The sequence below is a fragment of the Pristiophorus japonicus genome, chromosome 5 (genome assembly GCF_044704955.1).
Source record: "Pristiophorus japonicus isolate sPriJap1 chromosome 5, sPriJap1.hap1, whole genome shotgun sequence".
Classification (NCBI taxonomy): Eukaryota; Metazoa; Chordata; class Chondrichthyes; family Pristiophoridae; genus Pristiophorus; species Pristiophorus japonicus.
The window spans coordinates 121151169-121169623 of NC_091981.1; the positions used below are offsets into that span (position 1 = coordinate 121151169).

At 44.3% G+C, this 18455-nt stretch overlaps 1 long non-coding RNA gene across 1 annotated transcript in view; it reads left to right on the forward strand.

Annotated features, from left to right (window-relative positions):
• The first annotated feature begins 1382 nt into the window (after positions 1 to 1382).
• The window catches only part of LOC139263879 (uncharacterized), a 50313-nt gene continuing 33240 nt past the window's right edge, over positions 1383 to 18455 (forward strand). The window contains exons 1-2 of the long non-coding RNA XR_011593237.1: positions 1383 to 1606; positions 3578 to 3622. This is a non-coding gene — a long non-coding RNA (uncharacterized lncRNA). The remainder of the gene's footprint in view (positions 1607 to 3577; positions 3623 to 18455) is intronic.

An 18455-nucleotide genomic window follows, 5' to 3' on the forward strand; every position in this document is an offset into this window, starting at 1 on the left:
CATGGCCGCAAGCCCTATACCGCAGCGGAGGTCGGCGGTTTGGGGCTGAAGTGGACACCGCCCCAAAAACTCCCACGCTGAATATGGGTCGTGGGGGCCAATCAACTGGAATGCAGCTGCCACTCGGTTCCCCCGTAATAACGGGCCTTATCAGGACCCTGAATTTCGGCCTCAAGTGGTTTTGGAGTTTATAAGGTGTGTGTCCTCAGTGCACAGCCTTGGCTTGTTTCGCACGAACTGTTACCTAAACCTGCAAACAATTCTATTTCCCAATTTTGGAGACTTCCCTACTCTACTTGTGTTCAACCATCAAAAATAAAACGCTCAGGGCTAGATTTTCGCCAGCTTACCGCACGTTTTAACACTATTTTTTCATGTTAAAAGTGCTTTTTATCCCTAAAACAAACTTTACAAAATTCCCCAAATGGCGGTTTCGAAATATCGCCGAAGCTTGCCTAAATTTGGCCGTTAGGCGAAAGGTGGAAAAAAAAACGCCAGAGAAAAACAAGCGTTGCAGCCTCAGAAACGTCGGTAAGTCGGAAGACCTACAAAAAAGGTAAGTTAAAAGTTTATATTTTTTAATTTTTTTGCAGCGATTATTTAGTTAAGGGTCTTGTAAATGTTTTGTGATTTTTTATTTTTTGCTAATTTTTTTTGTGCGTTTTCTCTCCTCCCAGTCTCAGTGCGTTACCAACTGGTCAGTGTGCTACCTCCTGCAGTGTTTGCTTCTGGCGCCAAAAGCCAAGCCTGCACCTGCAACTCGACGTCTGCACCGGGCATTTGACAACAGAATGACCTTTTCCCGGGCGGAACAGGTTTTAGATACACAGACATAACAATTAATGTTAGATTATGCTCTACTTCCATATTTCTCACAACTCTTGTCATTGGGCACGCCAAACATAATTACATACAGACAGCTGACCCGGGGAACATTTACCAAGGCGAAACTTAAGAAATTCTTGTGACGATCTTCCCTGGTGTGAACCTTCAGTTAAAGAATATTAAATATTCGGTTTGTTTTCGAAACTCACATAAATGCAATGCAGCTTGACAGGCTTCTCAGTCGCTGAGGGGATGGGATAGAAAGAATGTTGTCTATTCCACATTGGTACATCAATCTAGTTTACCAGTCACGGTTTGCACTTGCTGTACCGCACTTTTTCCAAGAACTGGAATAACATCCCGTCCTTCCACCTATGCAGTTGAAAAATGGCGTGTTATATATATTTTTGCAAAATGTATTTTTCCGTTAATGCGTGTTTCGCCGCTGCTTACAATTTGCGAGGTTATAAAGTTGCTTCTTCTCTCCTTCGCTCTGCTCCGCGGGGTTGGTGTCCCGGCGCGCGAGCGCTCGCTGATTGATAGCTCTGGGAAGCTGGTCCCGGAGCAGCGTCTGCTGCTGTGCTGCTGTTAGCCGGGTTTGGCGAGCCACTGTGTAAATTCACCAGAGCTCAGAATCGCCTCTTACCTTCGGCAACATAACACGAAATATAACGGTGAAATAGGCTGTCTGGTTTTCCAAGCGAGTGTGGCGAGGCTTTCGTCGTCTGCCTCGGAAAAGTGGTGAGATCGAGTTTCAGAGCTGGGATGGAGAACCTTTCAGGTCAGTGGCTTCTGGTTTACTAAATTGGTACCTTTAGGTGAATTACGTTTTACAATTTGTTTATCTTTGGTGACAACATATATAAAACAGCTACTGTCCGGTGCAGTGGAGTAAAACGTCTAATTATACGATGCAATAAAATTATGGGATTTCTCACCTCGAAATTTCTCGAAACGACAAATGTGCTGTTACAGTCACTTCCGACTACCTTTCATGAATAGTATTTTACACATTTTTATTTATCAGTGCTTCATAGGTCATTAACTTCCAGTTCTCCATCAGCTAATTACAATTGATTTTTCCGATCCAGAAAACTTTGAGTGGATAGATTCAGTTGTACTGTTAAAAATTCATATTTTTAGTTGGTGAATGGGGACATGAGAAATGAACAGCTGCATCGTGAGCTTTTTCATTGTACACCATACAAAATAATGAATAGCTAAGGAAAACGATTAAGAGCTAAGATGATAAACTAATAAAATGAAGGTGGTTGTTTTTTAAGGATGTAGCTTTGTATTTTAGTTGTTAATTTGCTGATTCCTCTGTGGCCGCTGTCCCTTTGCGTAACCGACAATCTCACTCTTTGAACTAATCTCACTCATAACAACTAATCAAGAAGTTAAATTTTTCATCGCTAATTCTATTTCACAACAGTAATGCAGGTTGTTGAAAAACTGGATGGTACAAGCACATTGGGAACACTTTCTAGCTGTTCCTGAATTACAACTGCACATATGTATACAGCCAGAGTTGAACATTCAGAACTTCACCTTTGAATTGAGCTTTTAATTATCTGATGTTGGGCTTTGGAGAGACCAACAGCAGCAAAAATCAGTGTTTGTGTGTCTATGTATTTATGTACTATATTATGATAGCACGTGGTATAATATTACTCTCATTTGGTGCAGTGTTACATTTTTAGATTAATACATGTAATTATTTACAAAGTAATAAGAAATACAGGGCACAAAAATAGTAAGCAAATACTAGGGTGTACACATCTGAGATGCAAACACGATTACAAGTATACATATGTAGCAACATTTAAAAGGCTTATGAGGAAATATCAGAGGCAAAGTACAAGGTGAGTTCAGTGTTTCAGTCTTTTACAGGGAAGATAGGAGTAGTCCTTTGTATTGAATTGTGTTGTTATTCCACAAGCAGAGAGCTGAAAATTGAACTCTCAATGTACTCTTTTACGAGACCACAAGAAGCTCCAGGACTCAAGCCACCCACTGTTTTTTTGAACATTTTCTGAAGTCCTCTTTAAAGACAAAATTCTAAAAGTTGAGATTTTGGAAGTTTGATCTTGGTTCACTATTGTAGCAACACAGTAAGAACAATCAAAAGATCTCAGGATAACTGGTATCTGGTTTCTGAGAAATCTTAACAATACAATGACAGATTGAAGGCACATTTACACTGTTTGGGCAGGAGAATAGTTTCAGAAAGTAATTGAATGTTTGAAAATTGTAGGAATCTGGGAATATGATGAAAAAGTGCCAACCCAAGTAATTTCTGAGACCGTCAAAAATGCTATATGAACTTCATTAATCAACATTTAAGTATGTTTATTTTCTCTTAAATTAACACATTTCCATCAACTTTTAATACATTGTCATAATGCTTTATTGCTATTGATGTGGGAAAGTAGTAGTGCCTTTACTGAACTGTTTGGATACCGTACAATGTAAATAATTCTTTCAAATGTGCTGAGAGGTTCTCTTTCCCACTCTGCTGTGGAAATACGTTTATAGTTTGCTGAGTGTGACCCGATACTATAGACTAGGAAACATAGATTTGTTATGGCCTTTTTTCTGCATGGAATAGCGAGAGAGTTATCGAGGGTGTTTGGGGAAGTCTTGGGCAATAAAAGTTGTTTGATGATAATTTCTCTGATATAACTTCTAACAATAATTGCTATCTTTGTTGTATGCCTGTTTGGTAAATTCTGTCATTTTTGTACTTTAGAAATATTTGGGCAAGGTTTACTCAGCTCACTTTGAGAGGCGAAAGGTAAATAATGCAAATACCATTTATATGTTTCCTGCAGATAAGAAATTTCTGATGTATAAAGTTATTGGGAGAATGCTGGATGCATGGAATGCTGATATGGTTTTGGTAAGGAATACCATCGCTCATGAGTTGGGAATAAAAGCAGTATTTATAGCCAGATTAAAGGAGCTAAAATATTAAATTTCTGCAGTATCATGTGGCTCTGTTTCAAGAATCCTACTTAGTTATAAGGGATTCTATAATTTGAGGGATATATAGTATTCTTTGCAATCAGCATAGAGATTCCCAAAGGCGTTGTTGCCAGGGTAAGGGACATCTCAAAACAGCTGGAAAAGAATTTGTATGGGAGCCGGAGAATCCAGTTGTTGTGCTCCATGTTAGAATCAACAACATAGGAAAGATTAGGGAAGAGGCCCTGCTCAGAGAATATCGGGAGTTAGAAACTAAATTGAAAAGCAGGACCTCACGATCAGGATTATTACCCGAGCCACATGAAAATTGGCATAGGGACAAACTAATCTGGAAAGTCAATACATGGCTAAATGAGTGGTGTGGGAAGAAGGGGTTCCATTTCATGGGACACTGGCATCAGTACTTGGAAAGGAAGGAGCTGTATCACTGGGACGAGCTGCACCTGAACCAGTTTGGGACCAAGGCCTGAGTTGAAAGGATAACACCGGCTGTAATTTAGACTTTAAACTAAGAATATGGTGGGGGGTAGGGAACTGCTAGAAAATACAGAAAACTAATAATTAAAGAATAAGGAAAAGAGAGAATTAACTAAAGGAAGTGTTATATATGTAAATTTGTATATACTCTGTACAGCCACCAGAGGGCTCATCCCCTGGAGTCCCAAGAGATCCCATAATCCCTTGGGAGCACAGGTATTTAAGGAGGCCTCACAGGTTGGAGAGGCACTCTGGAGACCTGCAATAAAAGACTAAGGTCACACTTTACTTTGAGCTCACAGTGTACAGTCCAGCTCTTTCTCCATACATAACAACTGGCGACAAGGTGTAGATAACGAACCCAAAGATGCAGAGAACACTGGAGAAATTCTCAGAGGGAGATGATTGGGAAATCTTTGTGGAGTGACTCGACCAATAGTTCGTAGCCAATGAGCTGGATGGAAATAAGAAGGCTGCCAAATGAAGGGCGATTCTCCTCGCCGTCTGTGGGGCACCAACGTATGGCCTCATGAAAAATCTGCTTACTCCAGCGAAACCCATGAAGAAATCGTACGATGATTTGTGTACACTGGTCCGGGAGCATCTGAACCCAAAGGAAAGCGTTCTGATGGCGAGGTACTGGTTCAACACCGACAAGATGTTAACAAATATGATGTCATTGGGATTACAGAGACGTGGCTCCAGGATGATCAGGGCTGGGAACTCAACATCCAAGGGTATTCAACATTCAGGAAGGATAGAATAAAAGGAAAAGGAGGTGGGGTAGCATTGTTGGTTAAAGAGAAGATTAATGCAATATTTAGGAAGGACATTAGCTTGGATGATGTGGAATCTATATGGGTAGGGCTGCAGAATACCAAAGGGAAAAAAACGTCAGTGGGAGTTGTGTACAGACCTCCAAACAGTAGCAGTGATCTTAGGGAGGGCATCAAACAGGAAATTAGGGGTGCATGCAATAAAGGTGCAGCAGTTATCATGGGTGACTTTAATATGCATATAGATTGGGCGAACCAAACTGGAAGCAATACGGTGGAGGAGGATTTCCTGTAGTGCATAAGGGATGGTTTTCTAGACCATTATGTCGAGGAACCAACTAGAAGGCTGTCGATCCTAGACTGGATGATGTGTAATGAGAGGATTAATTAGCAATCTCGTTGTGCGAGGCCCCTTGGGGAAGAGTTATCATAATATGGTGGAATTCTACATTAGGATGGAGAATGAAACAGTTAATTCAGAGACCATGGTCCAGAACTTAAAGAAGGGTAACTTTGATGGTATGAGACGTGAATTGACTAGGATAGATTGGCGAATGAAACTTAAGGGGTTGACAGTGGATGGGCAATGGCAGACATTTAGAGACCGCATGGATGAACTACAACAATTGTACATCCCTGTCTGGCGTAAAATTAAAAAAGGGAAGGTGGCTCAACCGTGGCTATCAAGGGAAATCAGGGATAGTATTAAAGCCAAGGAAGTGGCATACAAATTGGCCAGAAATAGCAGCGAACCTGGGGACTGGGAGAAATTTAGAACTCAGCAGAGGAGGACAAAGGGTTTGATTAGGGCAGGGAAAATAGAGTACGAGAGGAAGCTTGCAGGGAACATTAAGACGGACTGCAAAAGCTTCTATAGATATGGAAAGAGAAAAAGGTTAGCAAAGACAAACGTAGGTCCCCTGCAGTCAGAATCAGGGGAAGTCATAACAGGGAACAAAGAAATGGCAGACCAATTGAACAAGTATCACTAAGGAGGATACAAACAACCTTCCAGATATAAAAGGGGTCAGAGGGTCTAGTAAGAAGGAGGAACTGAGGGAAATCCTTATTAGTCAGGAAATTGTGTTGGGGAAATTGATGGGATTGAAGGCCGATAAATCCCCAGGGCCCGATGGACTGCATCCCAGAGTATTTAAGGAGGTGGCCTTGGAAATAGCGGATGCATTGACAGTCATTTTCCAACATTCCATAGACTCTGGGTCAGTTCCTATGGAGTGGAGGGTAGCCAATGTGATCTCACTTTTTAAAAAAGGAGGGAGAGAGAAAACATGGAATTATAGATCGGTCAGCCTGACATCGGTAGTGGGTAAAATGATGGAATCAATTATTAAGGATGTCATAGCAGCGCATTTGGAAAGAGGTGACATGATAGGTCCAAGTCAGCATGGATTTGTGAAAGGGAAATCATGCTTGACAAATCTTCTGAAATTTTTTGAGGATGTTTCCAGTAGAGTGGACAAGGGAGAACCAGTTGAAGTGGTGTATTTGGACTTTCAGAAGGCTTTCGACAAGGTCCCACACAAGAGATTAATGTGCAAAGTTAAAACACATGGGATTGGGGGTAGTGTGCTGACGTGGATTGAGAACTGGTTGGCAGACAGGAAGCAAAGAGTAGGAGTAAATGGGTAATTTCAGAATGGCAGGCAGTGACTCGTGGGGTACCGCAAGGTTCTATGCTGGGGCCCCAGCTGTTTACATTGTACATTAATGATTTCGACGAGGGGATTAAATGTAATATCTCCAAATTTGCAGATGACACTAAATTGGGTGGCAGTGTGAGCTGCGAGGAGGATGCTATGAGGATGCAGAGTGACTTGGATAGGTTAGGTGAGTGGGCAAATGCATGGCAGATGAAGTATAATGTGGATAAATGTGAGGTTATCTACTTTGATGGTAAAAACAGAGAGACAGACTATTATCTGAATGGTGACAGATTAGGAAAAGGGGAGGTGCAACGAGACCTGGGTGTCATGGTACATCAGTCATTGAAGGTTGGCATGTAGGTCCAGCAGGCGGTTAAGAAAGCAAATGGCATGTTGGCCTTCATAGCAAGGAGATTTGAGTACAGGGGCAGGGAGGTGTTGCTACAGTTGTACAGGGCTTTGGTGAGGCCACACCTGGAGTATTGTGTACAGTTTTGGTCTCCTAACTTGAGGAAGGACATTCTTGCTATTGAGGGAGTGCAGCGAAGGTTCACCAGACTGATACCCGGGATGGCGGGACTGACATATCAAGAAAGACTGGATCAACTGGGTTTGTATTCACTGGAGTTCAGAAGAATGAGAGGGGATCTCATAGAAACGTTTAAAATTCTGATGGGTTTAGACATGTTAGATGCAGGAAGAATGTCCCCAATGTTGGGGAAGTCCAGAACCAGGGGTCACAGTCTAAGAATAAGGGGTAAGCCATTTAATCCCGAGATGAGGAGAAAGTTCTTCACCCAGAGAGTAGTGAACCTGTGAAATTCTCTACCACAGAAAGTTGTTGAGGCCAATTCACGAAATATATTCAAAAAGGAGTTAGATGTAGTCCTTACTACTGGGGGGATCAAGGGGTATGGAGAGAAAGCAGGAATGGGGTATTGAAGTTGCATGTTCAGCCATGAACTCATTGAATGGCGGTGCAGGTTCGAAGGGCTGAATGGCCTACTCCTACACCTATTTTCTGTGTTTCTATGTTTCTAAGAGGTCTGAAGGCCAGGAAGTGGTGAGTTATGTCGCCGAGCTAAGACGCCTTGCAGGACATTGTGAATTTGAAGGACATTTGGAGCACATGCTCAGAGACTTTTTCGTACTTGGCATTGGCCATGAAACCATACTTCGCAAACTTCTGACTGTAGAGACCCCAACCTTGAGTAAGGCCAGAGCGATAGCCCGGCGTTCATTGCCACCAGTGACAATACTCAGCAAATCTCTCAGCACACAAGTGCTGCTACAAGTACTGTGAACAAAGTGATGTTGATTTCAAATCGCAACATACAGGGCAGGTCACACATGCCTGCAGCTGCACGTCCGCAGATGTCTCAGAGTCTATCATTAAGGGTGATGAATGCAAAGCCATTAACACCTTGTTGGCGCTGCGGGGGTGATCATCATTTGCATTCATGCCGCTTCAAAGGGTACATTTGCAAGGGCTGTGGAACAATGGGACACCTCCAACGTATGTGCACGCGAGCTGTAAATCCTGTTCAACCTGCAAACCACCATGTTGCAGAGGAGGACAGATCCACGGCGGATCACGATGAACTAGAGCCTCAGACCGAGGAGGCAGAGGTACATTGAGTGCACACATTCACCACAAAGTGTCCCCCAATAATGCTGAATGTTGAACTAAATGGACTCCCGGTGTCAATGGAGCTGGACACGGGCGCGAGCCAGTCCATCATGGGCAAAAAGCCTTTGAAAGATTGTGGTGCAGCAAGGCCTGAAGGCCAGTCTTAACTCCAGTTCATACAAAACTAAGAACTTGCATAAAAGAACTGATTCCTGTAATTGGCAGTACTGCTGTAAAGGTCTCCTACGATGAAGCGGTGCACAAGCTATCACTCTGGGTGGTACTGGGCGAAGCATCAGCTCGGCAGGAGCTGGCTAGGAAAGATACGCTGGAACCGGGACGACGTCCGAGTGCTATCGCCCGCTGATGACACTTCATGTGCCCAGGTCTTAAACACGTTCCCTTCGCTGTTCGAACCAGGCATCGGGAAATTCCAAGGAGCAAAAGTGCAGATCCACCTAATTCCGGGGGTGCGACCCATCCATCACAAGGCAAGAGCAGTACCGTACATGATGAGAGAAAGGGTAGAGATCGAGCAAGACCAGCTGCAACGAGAGCGCATCATTTCACCGATCGAGTTCAACGAGTGGGCCAATCCTTTTGTCCCAGGCCTCAAGGGAGACAGCACCGTCAGAATCTGTGGCGATGACAATCAATCGTTTCTCCCTGCAGGACCAATACCCACTACCAAAGGCCGACGACCTCTTTGCAATGCTGGCGGGAGGAAAGACGTTCACAAAGCTGGATTTGACTTCAGCCCACATGATTCAGGAACTGGAGGAATCATCAAAGGGCCTCACCTGCATCAACACACACAAAGGTCTTTTCATTTATAACAGATGCCCGTTTGGAATTCGATCAGCGGCGGCGATATTCCAGAGAAACATGGAAAGCTTACTGAAGTCGGTCCCGTGTACCGTGGCCTTCCAGAATGATGTCTTGGTCACAGGTCGGGACAGTCAAGCATCTGTAGAACCTGGAGGAGGTTCTTAGTCGACTCAACCGCATGGGGCTCAGGTTAAAACACTCGAAGTGCTTTTCCTGGCGCCTGAAGTGGAGTTCTTGGGGAGGAGGATCGTGGTGGACGGCATCAGGCTCACTGATTCAAAGACTGAGGCAATCGAGAACGCACCGAGGCCATAGAACGTGACGGAGCTGCGGTCGATTCTAGGACTTCTGAACTACTTTGGTAACTTCTTACCGGATCTCAGCACACTGTTAGAACCACTGCACGTCTTACTGCGTAAAGGGGACGAATGGGCATTGGGCAAAAGCCAAGAAAATGCCTTTGTAAAAGCGAGAAAATTGATATGCTCAAACAAATTGCTTGTGTTGTATGATCCATGTAAGCGTTTGGTACTAGCAGGTAATGTGTCGTCATATGGCGTCGGGTGTGTATTGCAACAAGCTAATGATTTTGGGAGACTGCAACCGGTTGCTTATGCATCCAGGAGTCTGTCTAAGGCTGAGAGAGCCTACAGTATGATTGAAAAAGAAGCGCTAGCGTCTGTCTATGGGGTAAAGAAAATGCATCAATATCTGTTTGGGCTAAAATTCGAATTGGAAACTGACCATAAACCACTCATATCCCTGTTTTCTAAGAGTAAAGGGATAAATACCAATGCATTGGCCCGCATCCAGGAATGGGCGCTCACGTTGTCCGCATAGAACTATGCCATCCGCCACAGGCCAGGCACAGAAAACTGCGCCGATGCTCTCAGTCGACTGCCATTGCCCACCACGGGGATGGAAATGGCGCAACCTGCAGATTTAGCCATGGTTATGGAAGCATTTGAGAGTGAGCAATCACCCGTCACTGCCCGGCAGACCAAAACCTGGACGAGCCAGGACCCCTTATTGTCCCGAGTCAAAAACTGTGTGTTTCACGGGAACTGATCCAGTGTCCCAGTGGAAATGCAGGAAGAGATAAAGCCGTTCCAGCGGCGCAAAGCTGAAATGTCTATATAGGCAGATTGCCTTCTGTGGGGCAATCGAGTAGTGGTTCTCAAGAAGGGCAGAGACACCTTCATCAATGACCTCCACAGTACCCATCCATGCATCGTAATGATGAAAGCGATAGCCAGATCCCACGTGCGGTGGCCTGGTATCGATGCGGACTTTGAGTCCTGCATTCACAGATGTAATACATGCTCACAGTTAAGCAATGTACCCAGGGAGGTGCCGCTAAGTTTATGGTCTTGGCTCTCCAAACCATGGTCTAGGGTACATGTCGACTTTGCAGGCCCATTCTTGGGTAAAATGTTCCTTGTGGTTGCAGATGTGTACTCCCAAGTGGATTGAATGTGATATAATGTTGGCTAGCACGTCCGCCGCCACTACCGAAAGCCTGCGGGCCATGTTTGCCACACACGGCCGACCCGATGTCCTGGTGAGCGACAACGGGCCATGTTGTACCAGTGCTGAGTTCAAAGAACTCATGACCGGCAACGGGATCAAACATGTCACTTCTGCCCCGTTTAAACCAGCGTCCAATGGTCAGGCAGAGAGAGCAGTGCAAACCATCAAGCAGGGCTTGAAGAGGGTAACGGAAGACTCACTGTAGACTCGCCTATCCCGAGTCCTGCTTAGCGACTGCACGAGTCCACACTCACTCATTGGGATCCCATCTTCTGAACTGCTCATGAAAAGAGCACTTAAGACAAGGCTCTCGTTAGTTCACCCTGATCTACATGATGAGGTAGAGAGCAAGCGGCTTCAACAAAGTACATACCATGATAGCGCAAATGTGTCACGCAAGATTGAAATCAATGATCCTGTATTTGTATTGAATTATGGACAAGGTCCCAAGTGGCTTCCTGGCACGGTCATGGCCAAAGAGGGGAGCAGAGTGTTTCGAGTAAAACTTTCAAATGGACTAATTCACTGGAAACACTTGGACCAAATCAAACTGAGATTCATGAACTATCCTGAGCAACCCACTTTGGACCCTACCTTCTTTGACGCCCAACATACACAACAGTGGCAACCGCCACCACCGTTGGCCATGAAGCAGAACCCATCATCCACAGCAGCCCAGCAGGACCCACCACACCAGGCAGCCCAGCAAGATCAGCTGCACAGCAGCCCAGCGAGGGCCCAACAATTGATTCATCTATACTAGCTTTCACACCGAGACGCTCAACCAGGGCAAGAAGTGCCCCCAGATCGACTCACATTGTAAATAGTTACACTATTGACTTTGCGGCGGGGGGGGGGGGGAGTGTTGTTATATATGTAAACTTGTATGTACTGTGTACAGCTACAAGTGGGCTCATCCTCTGGAGTCCCAAGGGATCCCATAATCCCTTGGGAGCACAGGTATTTAAGGAGGCCTCACAGGTTGGAGAGACACTCTGGAGACCTGCAATAAAAGACTAAGGTCACATTTACTTGAGCTCACCGTGTTCAGTCTGACTCTTTCTCCATACATAACAGGATGGAATAAGGATAGAATGAATGGCCAGAGATTGGATGAAGTCATAGAACACAACGGTAAAATAACTACTAAACACAAAGAGAGAGGAATAATAAATAAAAACAATTTAAACTGTTGATACAGCAATGTACATAGTCTTCAAAACAAAATGGATGAACTGGAGGCAATACCTTGTAGAGGGGATCCAGATATAGTAGGGCTGACTGAAACATTGCTACGTAGAGAACAGGATTAGCAGCTAAATATTTAGGGAGGAGAGGTGGGGTTGCTGAACTAGTTAAATATAACATAATGGCTGTAGAAAATAAGATGTAACTAGCAATAGGATAGATACAGAATCCATATGGATTGAGATAAAATATGATCATGGATCCATCACCCTAAAAAGGTATACTATAGACCACCAAATAGTGGAAGGGAATTGGAGGAAGAAATATGTAGGCACGTTTATGACGCGAGTAGCAGGCACGTAATAATAAGCATGGGAGATTTCAACTATTCCCAAATAAACTGGCAGTAAGAAGTAGCGAAAGGAAAAAAGGGAATTTAGTTTTTACTGTGTATACAGGACTCCATTCTTACTCAACAACAACAATAACTTATATTTGTATAGCACATTTAACGTACAACATCCCAAGGTGCTTCACAGGAGTGTTATAAAAAAAACAAAATTTGACATCGAGTCATATAAGGAGATGTTAAGGCAGATGACCAAAAGTTTGGTTGAAGAGGTAGTTTTAAGGAGAGTCTTAAAGGAGGAAAGAGAGGTAGAGAAGAAGAGAGATTTAGGGATGGAATTTCAGTGCTTAGGACCTAGGCAGCTGAAGAGACACGACCACCAATAGTGGAACATTTAAAATCGGGGATGTTCAAAAGTCCAGAATAGATGGAGCGCAGAGGTCTCGGGGAATTATAGGACTGGAGGAGATTACAGAGATAGGGAGGGACTAGGCCATGGAGGGATTTGAAAATAAAGCTGAGAATATTAAAATCGAGGCGTTGCTTAACTGGGAGCCAATGTAGGTCAGTAAGCAGAAGGACGATGGGTGAGCGGGACTTGGTGCGAATTAGCACACTGGTGGCAGAGTTTGGGATGACCTCAAATTAATGGAGGGTTGAACTAGAGAGGGCGGCCAGGAGTGCATTGGAATAGTCAAGTCTAGAGATGATAAAGGCATGGATGAGTTTTCAGCAGCAGATAAGTTGAGGTAAGGGCAGAAACGGGTGATATTATGAAGGTGGAAATGGGCAGTCTAAGTGATAGAACAGATATGAGGTAGGCAGCTTAATTCATGATCATATCTGACACCAAGGTTGCGAACAAACTTGGTCAGCCTTAAACAGTTTCTGGGGAGAGAGATTGAATCAGTGGCAAGGGAATGGAGTTTGTGGCGTGAACTGAAGACAATGGCTTTGGTCTTCCCGATATATAATTGGAGGAAATTTCTACTCATCCAGTGCTGAATGTCAGACAAGCAGCCTGATAATATAGAGATGTTGGAGCGTTCGAGAGAGGTGGAGGAGAGGTAAAGCTGGATATGATTAATGTACATGTGAAAACTTGTATTGTGTTGCCGGATAATATCACCAAGAGCCAGTATGTAGATAAGAAATAGGAGGGGACCAAGGATAGATCCTTGGGGGACACCAGAGGTGACAGTGCGGGATCGGGAAGAGAAGACATTGCAGGTGATTCTACGGTTACTGTTGGAAAGCTGGGCATTAAATCAAGTGAGTGCAATCCCATCCAGTTTGATGATGGTAGAGAGACGTTGGAGCAGAATATTTTGGTCAACCATGTGAAAGGCTGCAGATAGGTCCAGAAGGATGAGAAGGGCTAGATTACCTTTGTTGCAGTCAATTAGGATGTTATTTGTGACCTTGGTAAGAGCAGTTTCAATACTGTGGCAGGTGGAAGCCTGATTGGAGGGATTCAAACAAGGAGTTCTAGGAAAGAAAGGCACGGATTTGGGAGGCAACAACTCATTCAAAAACTTTGGCGAGGAAAGGGAGGTTGGAGATGGGGTGATAGTTTGCAAGAACGGAGGGGTTGAAGGTTGGTTTTTTGAGGAGTGGATAATGACGGCAGATTTGAAAGAAAGGGGGACAATACCAGAGGAGAGACAACCGTTAACAATATCCACTAACATGCGAGCCAGGAAGGAAAGTTGGGTTGTCAGAAATTTAGTTTTAATAGGGTTGAAAGAACATAAGAGAGAGCAGGAAGTTGGTTTCATTGACAAGATGAGCTTGGAAAGGGCAAGTGGGGAGATGGGAGAGAAATTAGAGAAATATGCAAATTCAGGGTTAGGGCAGGGAGAAAACGGAGAGGAAGTAAGGTCCGGTGGGCTAGGGGGAGAGAGGGAATTAAAAGCAGAAGCAGTTGAATGGATGTTGTCGATCCTTTTAACAAAGAAGTCGAGCTCCTCACAATTATTTTTGGAGGTGAGGGAGGAGGTTTGAGAAGAAGGTTGGTGGTGGAAAGGAGAAGCCTGGTGTTATTTTTGTTGTCCTGGATGATCTTAGAATAGTGACCTGTTTTAATGATGGAGAGCAGGACCCGGTAGTGCTTTATATGATTCAGCCAAATCTGGTGATGGATGATCAGGCCAGTTGTCCGCCAAAGACGTTCAAGTCTGCACCCGTGGACATAAGGGTGCAGAGATGAGGGGGAGACCAGGAGGAATGACTAGGGTGAGAGAGTGTAATGATTTTAGTGGGGACAAGATGGTGGAGAGGGTGTGATTTAGTAAATCAGTAGCTGCAGAAATGTCATGGAGAATAGTAGGCCAAAAGTTAGGTAGTTGGGAATTAGAAAGTGCAGTGGGAAGTGACTTCAGGGAGAGTTTTTTCCAGGGGCAGATGCGAAAAGAAGTGGGTCTAGGAGGGCGAAGGGGAATATGGGTAGAGAGTGATATAAGGAAATGGTCGGAGATTGCCTTTCTCCATGGTTACGGAGGGTATAGAGGCCACGTGAGATGATAAGGTCGCGGGGAAGGCTGTGGACATGGATGGGGAGTTGACATGATGGGAGAGAATAAGGGAGGAAAGGAGGAGCTCAGAGGAGAGGGAGAAAGATGAGTTGAGATGGGCATAAGAAGTCCAACAAGAAAAGAATCACTGCTGGATCTTGTAATGAATAATGAACCAGAACAGCTGGGAGAAGTAAAAGTAGGACAGCATCTTAGTCATAGTGATTACAACATATTAAGGTTCAAGATTAGGATTGAGAGTGACATAAATAGGACAAAGCCTAAGGTAATAGATTGGAAAGAGCAAATTATGAGGAAATGAGTGTGTTACTAAAGAAGGTAAACTGAAAGAAAATCTTAAAAAGCAAACGGCACGAGTTTGGTCAAACCTAAGTTCCGCCCATGTACCGTTGAAAGGACCGCTAAGATCCTGACGGTACTTTGGGTGAAAGTTTGGTGGAAAAATGTGGAAAAAAACGTCTGGTGGAAAAAATGGGCTTTACATGCCGATTCTGGGCAGCAGCGGGTGGTAGGTCAGATTCTAGGTGGCAAATGTGATCCTCAGCAAAGTAATGTCGAGGATAGAGTCAGGCCCAGGAGGGAGACAACGGGAAAAAATATTTTCAACAAATGGAAATTTTTTTTTTCCAAATCCTTCAGAGGACCCTATCCACCAAAATCGCTGCAAAAGAAATGAAGAAAACAAGTGCACTAAACTTTTCTTGCAGGTCTCCATACTTACCGTTCAGGTAAGACCTGCCTCCACGCGGTGGTCTCTTCTGCTGCTGGAGCGGAGGACCGCTCGGACCAAACTGGGAAGTGAGCGGGCGGGGGGACTTTTGTCGGCGTTGCACGCCAGCGCACGCCAGCGGACGCTCCCCAGCGGTCTTCCCTCCCCGCCAGCATGAGGACCTCACCAAACTCGCTCGGAGGGCAAAGCGCCCAGAAACCAGGGAGACCGCTGAGAAAACTCGGCGGCAGCCGGAGGTAAGTCCACCAAATTCAGGCCCAAAGAGACAGAAGAAAGTGGGAAATCTTTAAAAGGTTAATCATAGAAACATAGAAAATAGGTGCAGGAGTAGGCCATTCGGCCCTTCGAGCCTGCACCACCACCCAATAGAGTTCAAGAGAAATGTATTCCACTAAAAGCCAAAAACAAGCAAGCTAATTATGGGCACCATGGATGAATAGAGCACTAAAGGGAAAATGGAATCTAAAAAAGACATATTCGAAGTACTTGGATAGTAAAGGAGAGGAGGACAAAAGGGAATACAAAGAACTTCAAGAGAAAAATTTAAAAAAACCATCGGGATGGCAAAGAGAAATTACAAAATCAAATTATCATGGAGTATAAGAAGAAATAATAAAGTCTTCTATAGACACATTAAGTAACAAAAAGAAAATCAGAGTAGGAATAGGGTCACTAAAGGATGAGCAAGATAAACTCACAGGTAATGACAGAGGTATTGAATAACTGCATCGCCTCAGTTTTTTCTAACGCGAAAACGAAAGAGACACTTCACAAGAGGATGAGCTTAAAATAATATCTATACAGTTGAGAAAGAAAGGGAAAAATAGTTGACAACTAGCAAAACTGAAAGAGGATAGAACTCCAGCTCCAGATGATATGCATACACAAGGAAACTCGGGAGGAGATAGCAGCTATACATATACAGGTGCAGCGTCGAAAATCCAGAGTTATGGAATCCGGACTCTGGACCAATTGGTGGCAGGGTCGTCCGGAATCGGTAAAATGTTCCGGAATCTGGACCCGCCGATCCTGCCGAGCTCTGGGTGCCACCATTGCCGGACCTCGGGCCTTGCCTCAGCGTCCCTTGCCTTGCCCCATTCGCCGACGCTGCCCGTACCTCGGAACCTCCTTGCCGGCCGGCCCGAACAAATCCTCCACGATGGGGCCCGCCCGAACAGCTCCACCACGGTGGGGCCTGATCAAACAGCTCCTCTATGACGAGGCCTGCCCGAATAACTCCTCTTAGGCGCAGCCCGCCCAAACGGCTCCTTGGCGGCAGGGCCTGCCCAAACAGCTACTCGGCGGCAAGGTTTGCCCGAACAGCTCCTCCACGGCGGGCCCCACCCGAACAGCTCCTCCACGGCGGGCCCCACCCGAACAGCTCCTCCACGGCGGGCCCCACCTGAACAGCTCCTCCACAGCAGGGCCCGCCCGAACAACTCCTTGGCGACAGGGCCCCGCTCGATGACCTCATCGACTGGGCCGACGGCCTGAACAGCTCCTCGGCGGGGACCCCCCCCTTCCTGACGTTCCGAAAATACCCGAACCTGGGCTCGGGTGTTTCCGGATTCGTGATGTCAGAAAGACGATCGAAAGTCTGGTAAAGCTCGGAATCCGGAACGGCCTTGGTCCCGAGGGTTCCGGATTCTCGACCCTGCACCTGTACATCAGTGGACAGACAGCTAATGTTGTTCCTATGTATAAAATGTGAGATAGAACAAAACATGGGAACTATAGATCAGTCAGCTTAATCTCAGTGATAGGAAAATTAATGGAACCTAAACTAAAAGTGATAGAACAGCATCTAAAGACAGAAAATACAATTAAAAAAAAAGTCAGCATGGATAAAGACTAACCCGATAGAATTCTTTGAGGCGGTAATGGAAAGAGTAGACAAGGATAATGCAGTACATATATACTTGGATTTTCAAAAGGCTTTCGAAAAGGCACCACATGGCAGGCTCATGACAGGTTAGAGCATGTGGAGTCAAGGGACAAACAGCTGAATCGATAGCAAATTGGCTAAAAAAATAGAATGCAGAGAGCAGAGGTAAAGGGTAGTTACACAGACTGGAGGAAGGTAGAAAGTAGTGTTCCACAAGGATCAGATCGGGAACCACTGTTGTTCATAATTTACATCAATGATTTTGACTCAACATCAACATTTGTAAATTATATCAAACTAGAAGGTAGGTTGTGAGTGGGGGTGGGGGTTATAGCTAACACTGAGGAAGAATGCAACATAATATAAGACATTAGAAAACACCCAGACTTGGAAATTAAATGGCATATGAACCTAACATAGATCAGTGGTTCTCAACCTTTTTGTGTTCGCGGCACACTTTCGAATACTAGAATTTTTGGCGGCACACTTGAAGGGATTAAAAGGTGAACACAGGTTTAAAAAAAAGCAAGTTTCAGAAAATTTAAAAAACATTTTATTAATCACAGTATATGAAGATATACTGAAAGTAACAATAAAATAATAAACTAAAATAATAATTCCTCACATTAATTATAGATTAATTAGTATTTTAATGTGATACTTGAGCCTGACATTTTTTAGTTATGTCAGTAATATTAGGGCGTATAACCGATAAGGCGACCCTCATTTCATGTTCAAGTTTGCTAAGTTTTTCCCGTTTTTTGCATTTGATGTTCGTAAGAGTTGAGAATCCTAATTCGCAGACATATGATGTTGAAAACTGCGTCAGAATTATCAAGGCTTTTTTTGATATTGCAGGATATTCTTCTTTAATAGAAATCCAGAACGCATCAAGAGACATATCTGAATGTTTCATTTTAAGACCGCGGTCTGTAGAAATAGAAGTCAATTCTTCTTCTTCTTGCAATGTAAAATCAAAATCTGACGTACTAATTGGAGAAAATGGATTTCTTACCCAATCATACTTCTCTGCATCCAAAGATGGAAAATA